This window comes from Manis javanica, chromosome 4 (genome assembly GCF_040802235.1).
Source record: "Manis javanica isolate MJ-LG chromosome 4, MJ_LKY, whole genome shotgun sequence".
Taxonomy (NCBI): Eukaryota; Metazoa; Chordata; class Mammalia; order Pholidota; family Manidae; genus Manis; species Manis javanica.
The window spans coordinates 159,609,037-159,615,892 of NC_133159.1; the positions used below are offsets into that span (position 1 = coordinate 159,609,037).

A 6,856-nucleotide genomic window follows, 5' to 3' on the forward strand; every position below is an offset into this window, starting at 1 on the left:
GGGAAGGGCTCTCGAAGGGCCACTTGCAATCCTGCGGCTCCCAGTGACGTAACTATCGACCGGGCATTTCAATCATATTCTGACACTCTTTCAATACCCGCTAGTTTATAGGCACCTCAAAGGTGTGGGTAGCATTGTTCCCGCAACAAGTTTTCTCTTTCCTAACCTTTTGTTGCTGTTGTTCTTTTACACCCCTAAGTCTACCGGACTTTTCATTTGCACATCTGTATTCCAGAGGCAGTATCAAGGCTCTGTCAGTTACTGACACATCATCACTTCACCCTGAATCTGGCAGTCCTCCCTGAATCTCTTAGCTCTGCATACTGCTTGAATATAGGGAAAAGTTAGGAGAAAACTGAGATTAAGGTCATCAAAATTAAGGAAAGTCTGAGAAACTGTTTTAGCCAAGAAGGCCTAAGGAGACATGATGTCTAAATGTAACTTGGTATCCTAGATCCTGGAACAGAAACAGAACATTAGGTGTAAACTAAATCTGAATGACGCGTGGACATTAGTTACTAACAGTATATCAGTATTGGTTTGTTAATTGTAACGAATGTACCATACTAATGCAAGATGCTACTAACAAGCAAAATTGGGTGTGGGGTTTGTGGAGTCACTCTACTATCTTCAGATTTGTTCCCATAAATCTAAAACTATTCTTTTTTTTTAAGTTTATTAAAAACAGTGTGATGTTTCACTTATCCTGTGGAATCATATTGTAGATAATTATGTCCAGGACTTCGGGTATTAGCCCTCTTCCACCCCTCCCCAGTTTTTACCCACTTCTGGCTCCCATGTCTGAGCCTCCCTATACATAGCCCTCATCTCCGTTCTGCCCTGTACACAGGTCACCTTTAACATTTACAACCAGGATGAGAGTAAACATGGAGGCCCTAGCCAGTGTTCTGTCACCCCTATTTTGAGCTCAGAATACCACTATCCCCGGGGCCCACATATTCCTCACTCCCATGTGGCCTGGACCCAACACCCACTAACTCAGTCAGAAACAGTCACAGAGTTGACAGCCTCTCTCAAAGAGAGGCGGTTTGGGCCATGAGGGATGGGAAAGGAGCCGTACCACCCACAAATGACTCAGGGTGGGGGGCCTGAGTCTGCCCGTCCATACCCTGAGAAGTCTTATATCCCCATCCATGAATCCAAGTTCCATCTGTATTCCCAACAACCATTCTTTGACTGCCCTTTCAGTGGCAAAATCAATCATTAGGGGGATGAATATGGGAGAGCATCTCACTCAGGCTCTGGATAAAAACTTGTGGCCCTTAGAGAAAGAATAATAGGAACCTGGGTATCTGGAGCATAGTCTAAACAGGGAAATGAGGACTCTTGTTTTGAAGGGGTGAGCCCAGCTGGAGGAGGGCCAGATCACATCCCTGTAAGGTCATTACTGCCTATGGCCTCCCTCCCTCCCCATACTCCCACCCACATCCCCCTCAATTCTGCTCCCTTTTGTGCCTGCCCAAGTGACACCACTGGGGAGTTTATACAAAACAGCTGCCAAATATGTGTAGCCAAAGCTTCCAAAGCAGGAAGGAGAAGGAACCCAGACTCCTCCCACTCAACCTCAAAACTCCCCCAGCCACACACATACACAACCAGTTTCTTTGCAGTCTCTCACACACCTGCCCTCCCTTCTTCTCCCCGACCCTCACTCTACCTTTGACTGCTCCCCTCCTCTCATTTTTCCTTTGCTGTCACAGCAGCCTCACCCCACCCACCCCCCACCCTGACCTGAGCCATTCATGGATAGTATGACTCCCTCCCAACCCTCGTGGCCCAAACTGGCCCTTTTGCAGAGAAGCTGTCAGCTTGTGACTGGCCTCACTGAGTTAGTGGGTGTCAGGTCCAGACCACATGGGAGTGGGGAATATGTGGGCCCTGCTAATAGTGATATTCTGAGCTCAAACCATCTCCCTCTGGCAAGAAGCCTGGCTGATAGGGGGTGGGGGGATCCTCGCCCCCTCACAGTGGCAGGGGAGGCAATTTTCGTTAGTCAGGCCATCTGCCTTCTCTGTCCCCCTGCCACTCATCAGCAGCTTGACAGTGTTTCTCCACGGACTGGGCTCCCAGGGGAGTACAAGGACTCTTGGGAAGGGCCATTTTCAGTTTCTCTACTTTGACTGTCCTGCCTTTCTAGCCTATAATATCAGAGAGAGCCTTTCTGTACACCACCTCTTCCCTCCACATTACAATAGCTTCCCACGACCCACAAGCTTTCTGACTTGCCCACCAGAAAGAGGGGTTGCCATGATAATTCTCCAGTTGGGAAGAGGATACCCATACCCCTCTGGGTGTCCAAGGAAACTCTCCCCCACAGAGCCCCCCTCAACAAGCCCTCTTACTCCACTGTTTTTTGCTGTCCTTTCCCTCTCCCTCCTCACTGACAGAAGCTGAGCTTGCACCTCTACTCTCTTATCCCTGAGCCCCAACCTCTTCATCTTGTTGGCTGGTCTGGCTGGGGAAGGGTAGTCTAGCTGGAGAACAGGCAGCTGGAAGCAGGCCAGCCAGAGTGACATGGCAACACCAGAGCAGTGGCAGAAAAGGCACTAAGCCAGAGTGGGGACTTGGGTGGGGTAAGGGGCTGAAAGAAACAGTTTTGGGTGTCCAGTGGGTTGGGCACATTCTTTATGTAGGATGGAAAGAAGTATGAAGGAAAAGTGAAAGGCATCTACACCCAGAAACACTGAAATACTTGGTAAGCATACAAGGAACAAAGTGTTTCAGCTTCCCCTCTCTCCATAGGGAAACTGAGTCATTCCCCTCCCCGAACTGGAATCTTTTCCTTTGGAAGCCTGGGTTCCCCCTACTATGGGGAGTTAATTGGCAGCAGGTGGATGGGAAAAGAAAGTGAGTTGCTCCCACATACTCATACACAGCGGGTTCCAAACCAGTTCCCTTCCCCCAACAGTCTTCGCATTAGAATCCTTGCTTTCTATCTGTCTGGGGGAGGGGAGAATGGGGGAAAGACCTACATGGTGGCCCCATCTCAGGGACAGCTCCTGGATCCCCCACAGTTCTCTGTGCCTGTCTTCCCACTGTCCCCACCAGGAGCCCAGAAAGAGACCAGCCAGGACAATGAAAGGCAAAATTTGAATGAATCTGTGGAGTAGTTTCCTCACTAACATCCTTAAGGATGCCTTCCCTCTCCACACTCCACACACAGCAGAGAGGAGGAGAGAGGAGTTCCTGAGGATTCTAAGACCTGGACGGTGGCAGGGAAGGGAGGTCAGCCTGCCCTTCCCTCCACGTCCTGAGAGCCACTCTATATTCTCGGCCTCCTCACCTGCCTGCCCTGGTGGCTCTTTTAACTGGAGGAGGAAGGCTGCAGTATGGCACGACCCAAACCCTGCGGTAAAGGGGACTGCTTCCTACCCCTCCTCTCCTCTCTCCCACTGGCCAAGGGAGGATGAGCAAGTTCTATGTGGGAGCATAAACAGAAGCTGAGAAAGTTAGGTAATCCAATACTTGGCACATACAAAATGCTCCAAAAAAAAAAAAAACGTGTCAAATGAATTAATAAAAGTATGAGAAACCCTGAAAGACAACCTGGAGAAGGTGTCAGCTATTTTCTACTTCTTTCCTCAGCTACCAAAAGCAAGGCTCAGCCTGAACTGTGTCCCTTTCCTGGCTCCCCTGTTTTATGACCCTAACCATAGCACCTGATGGGACAAAGATGATTGACAGAAGGGCATTAAACGGCCACTTTTAGCAGGGCAATTGTTCACTAATTTTCTCTTCTCTCATCTCTGTCCGTCCCTTGATCCCCAACTCCCATAAGCTGTCCCCCTTTTTTCCTCTCCATTTCCACCATCTTTTCTTGATTTCCACCATCTTTTCTTGATTTAAAGATCACAAAGGGGAGAAACACCTGTTTTTAGATTCTTTTAGCTGGTGGTACTTCAGTTCCCTCTGCTGTCTTCCCAGAACTCTGCAATAAGTGGACTGCATCTGTAATAAGTGATACAGTCAAGGGGAGCCTGTTGGACACCTCATCACTTGCTGACATCACTTAGAGCCCAGGAGGTCAAGATGAGATGGGGGAGGGGAATTACTGAGGCCCAAGTCATAGAGGTAATTCCAGGACAGGCTGGTAGAGGGGCTGTGCCCTGCTCCCCCAAACTGCTTGAGGCTTCTTGGCAGGGGTGGAGGGTGCTGTGTGGGGTCTTGGCTTTCAGGCTTTTGGGGGAAGCTCTTCAGAAAGATATCTGGATCCTCTGGTTTCTAGGGGTGGGACCCTTGAGAAATCTTGGGGTGCTCCCTAGCAACAGTCTGAGAAGGAAGAAAGGAAGAAGGGAGAGAGGGTGGGGCCTGGGCATAGCGGCTCCGTTCCGAGCAAGCCCAGAGAACAGGCTGTTCCTGCTGCCTCCTGGGCAACCAGCATCTAAGAGGGAGGGGGCTGTCAGACATCACCTTGGAGAGCCTCTATCCATCCTTATTGTGCCCCACCCTCCTGCTCCCTGTCCTCCCTCCCTGGTCAGCACTGAAGCAGAGGTGGGGGGAATGAGAGGAGACGCCTGAGTAGGGGTTTCATGGCAGGAAGAGAACGGAAGTTGGGGACGAAATGAGACTAAGAGCTAGAAGCTTCAAGAAATGGGGGTAGGCAGGGTAAGTGGGGTGGAAAGGGAGATGATGTGGCACAGGGGCAGGGGTTATCTGCCTAGGATCTGGGCTGGATCCTGGCATCTGGTGAGATGCCTGCTTTGGAGGCAGTGAGTGCCCTTCACTTTGCCCTTGCCCAGGTCTATTGCCAGCCCACACTAGGAGCCAAGGAAAGGGAGAGAGGTAAAGAGAAGATGGGAATAGTAAATTTACCTTTGAGTTCAAGATGCTCCACTCCTCTTCTGGGGGATAAAAGGTGGATCAGGAGACACTTCATTTTCCATGGCTCTGAGACTAGGATTTCAAAAAGACTCCCCAACCTAAGATCTTTAGGGCCTTTCATAAAAAGAGAGAGGTGGTGGGGGAAGCTGGCATGGAAGGGAGGCAAAACCATAGCACTTTTACCTTCTTCCCCTAGACTCTATCATCCTGCCCTAATCCTGATTACTGCCAGACCTCTCCATTCCCTCCTGCTGCAGCCTGATTGATGCAAAGTATAAATGTAGCTTATCTCACAGATGCATCCCATGCATCAGGATTCTCTCCCAACTCCTTGGACAGTCATACAGTGTGCACCCTGAGCCCTGCACACTGCAGCTCTGTTCCCCAGGACTTCAGCCAACCTCGACCACTGAGGAGGTGGCATCAACTGGCAGTCAGCCACTCTAAATGCGCCTCACACTGCCCACTGCCCTGACTCTGCACCATGCAGCCTCCTGTCCCATGTGCAGCTGTTGCACGTCCACTGCAAGCCCAGGCTGAACCCACAGGTTCACTTACTGTGCTGAGGCTGCACACTGCAGCCTCAACTCCCCACTGCAGCTGCAGACTCCCTTCACCCACTGCATACCCCTCATCACCACCACTCCACTCTGCATCCCATGGATTTCATTCCAGCTGCCCCTTCTCATCCCTATGATTCCAGGGGGTCCCGAGAGAGGCCTGACCCTTCCCATGCATTGTAAACCCTATTACCCCTGTAAGAGAAGTGGCTCCAACAGAGCTGAGGATGCAGGCAGCTGAGACTAAGATGAGCATGGGCCGCTCAGCTTAGATAGGCCGTTGGCTAGAACCCCACACTGAGCAAGTGAGTCTGCCTAGTATAAACTGGGTGACTGGTACAGCAGTTCCCCTTCACACACAGACACACACATACACACACATGCCCCTCCCCAAGGGCAGACTGGAGACAGGGCCCCACCCTGGGAACCATGGGGAAGGCTGTGGCCCCCTCTGGTAAAACTGGGCTAATGACAGCAGGGGAACCGGTGGGGCCAGGGGTGGGTGCTGGGGTAATTAGAGCTCTGCCTGGTGCTAGGAGATCAGAGCTGAAAGGGGCTCTGGCGTCATTGGAATGATTTTATGTCCGTGAACGCAGGTGTGCACACATGCATGCACGGGGAGTGGGTCTGTCTAGTGGACCCACTTTTCTGGGGAGGCGGATCAATTTTTATGCAGCCTGGCCTTTTTAGATTGACCCTGGTACCATCTGGATATTGGTGGGGGCAAACAGGAGGAAATACCACTTCCATGAAGCTGGGAGCTGAGGCCATAGGACAACCCCTGCGCCCTCCCCAGATCAGCAAGGGGACCAGATTGTTGAGGAAATGGCTGATGACAATGAATAGAAAGAGCCTACAGAGAAGGAGAGTGACATTTGAAAGGGGAGGCAGCGGATCAGGTAATGATGTTAGAAATGAGAGAGGAATGGGGAGGAATGGGGAGGAAACCTCCAAAAGAATTTTTAAAAGAATGAAGTTAAAAGGGCCTCAAGGGTCACCTGCCCAACCCTCGTGTTTTAAGGCTGAAGAAGCATTGCTCCCGCGAACTGTAATGATTTGCTCAAGGTCACACAGTAAGGGCGAAGAAGGGACCCGAACTCATAACAAACTCCTAGGGATTAGCATTTAGACTTCCGCCCCGGGTTAGAAGGTGCAGGCACTCGTCGATATGCCTTTCTCCATCCCATGGTGCAAACCCCAAAACCTCCAATTCGTCTAGAAAGCACCGGCTATTTTTTAAATGACATATTTTCCAAAATATGTTACCAAGTACCACTCCTGCCGGAGACTCCTGGAGTGGGGAGGCGAGGGCGAGCGGGGCTGGTGCAGAGGCGGCCGAGGGGCTGCCGGGCAACTGGCCGGGGTCCTGGGGTGCGGCGGGGGGCGGGGGTTGGGGGCCGGCGGCGGCGAGGCGGCCTGCAGGGAGCAGCCGCGAGCCGGCCGGGAGCGCGGAG

General features: G+C 51.5%; 1 protein-coding gene across 4 annotated transcripts in view; it reads right to left on the reverse strand.

The window, feature by feature from the left end:
- Positions 1–6,856, reverse strand: part of MED24 (mediator complex subunit 24) — a 30,830-nt gene that overhangs the window by 23,406 nt on the left and 568 nt on the right. Inside the window, exons 1-2 of one of the 4 annotated variants that reach the window (XM_073235564.1) lie at positions 6,669–6,683; positions 4,834–4,956 (exon numbers count right to left, since the gene is read on the reverse strand). The exons of 1 other annotated variant lie outside the window; for it this stretch is intronic. The gene's annotated coding sequence lies outside the window, so the exon portion shown is untranslated. Of the gene's footprint in view, positions 1–4,833; positions 4,957–6,668; positions 6,684–6,856 lie in introns of those variants that run through there. 2 more of the 4 variants (XM_017642471.3, XM_037022670.2) reach the window with 2 other exon arrangements.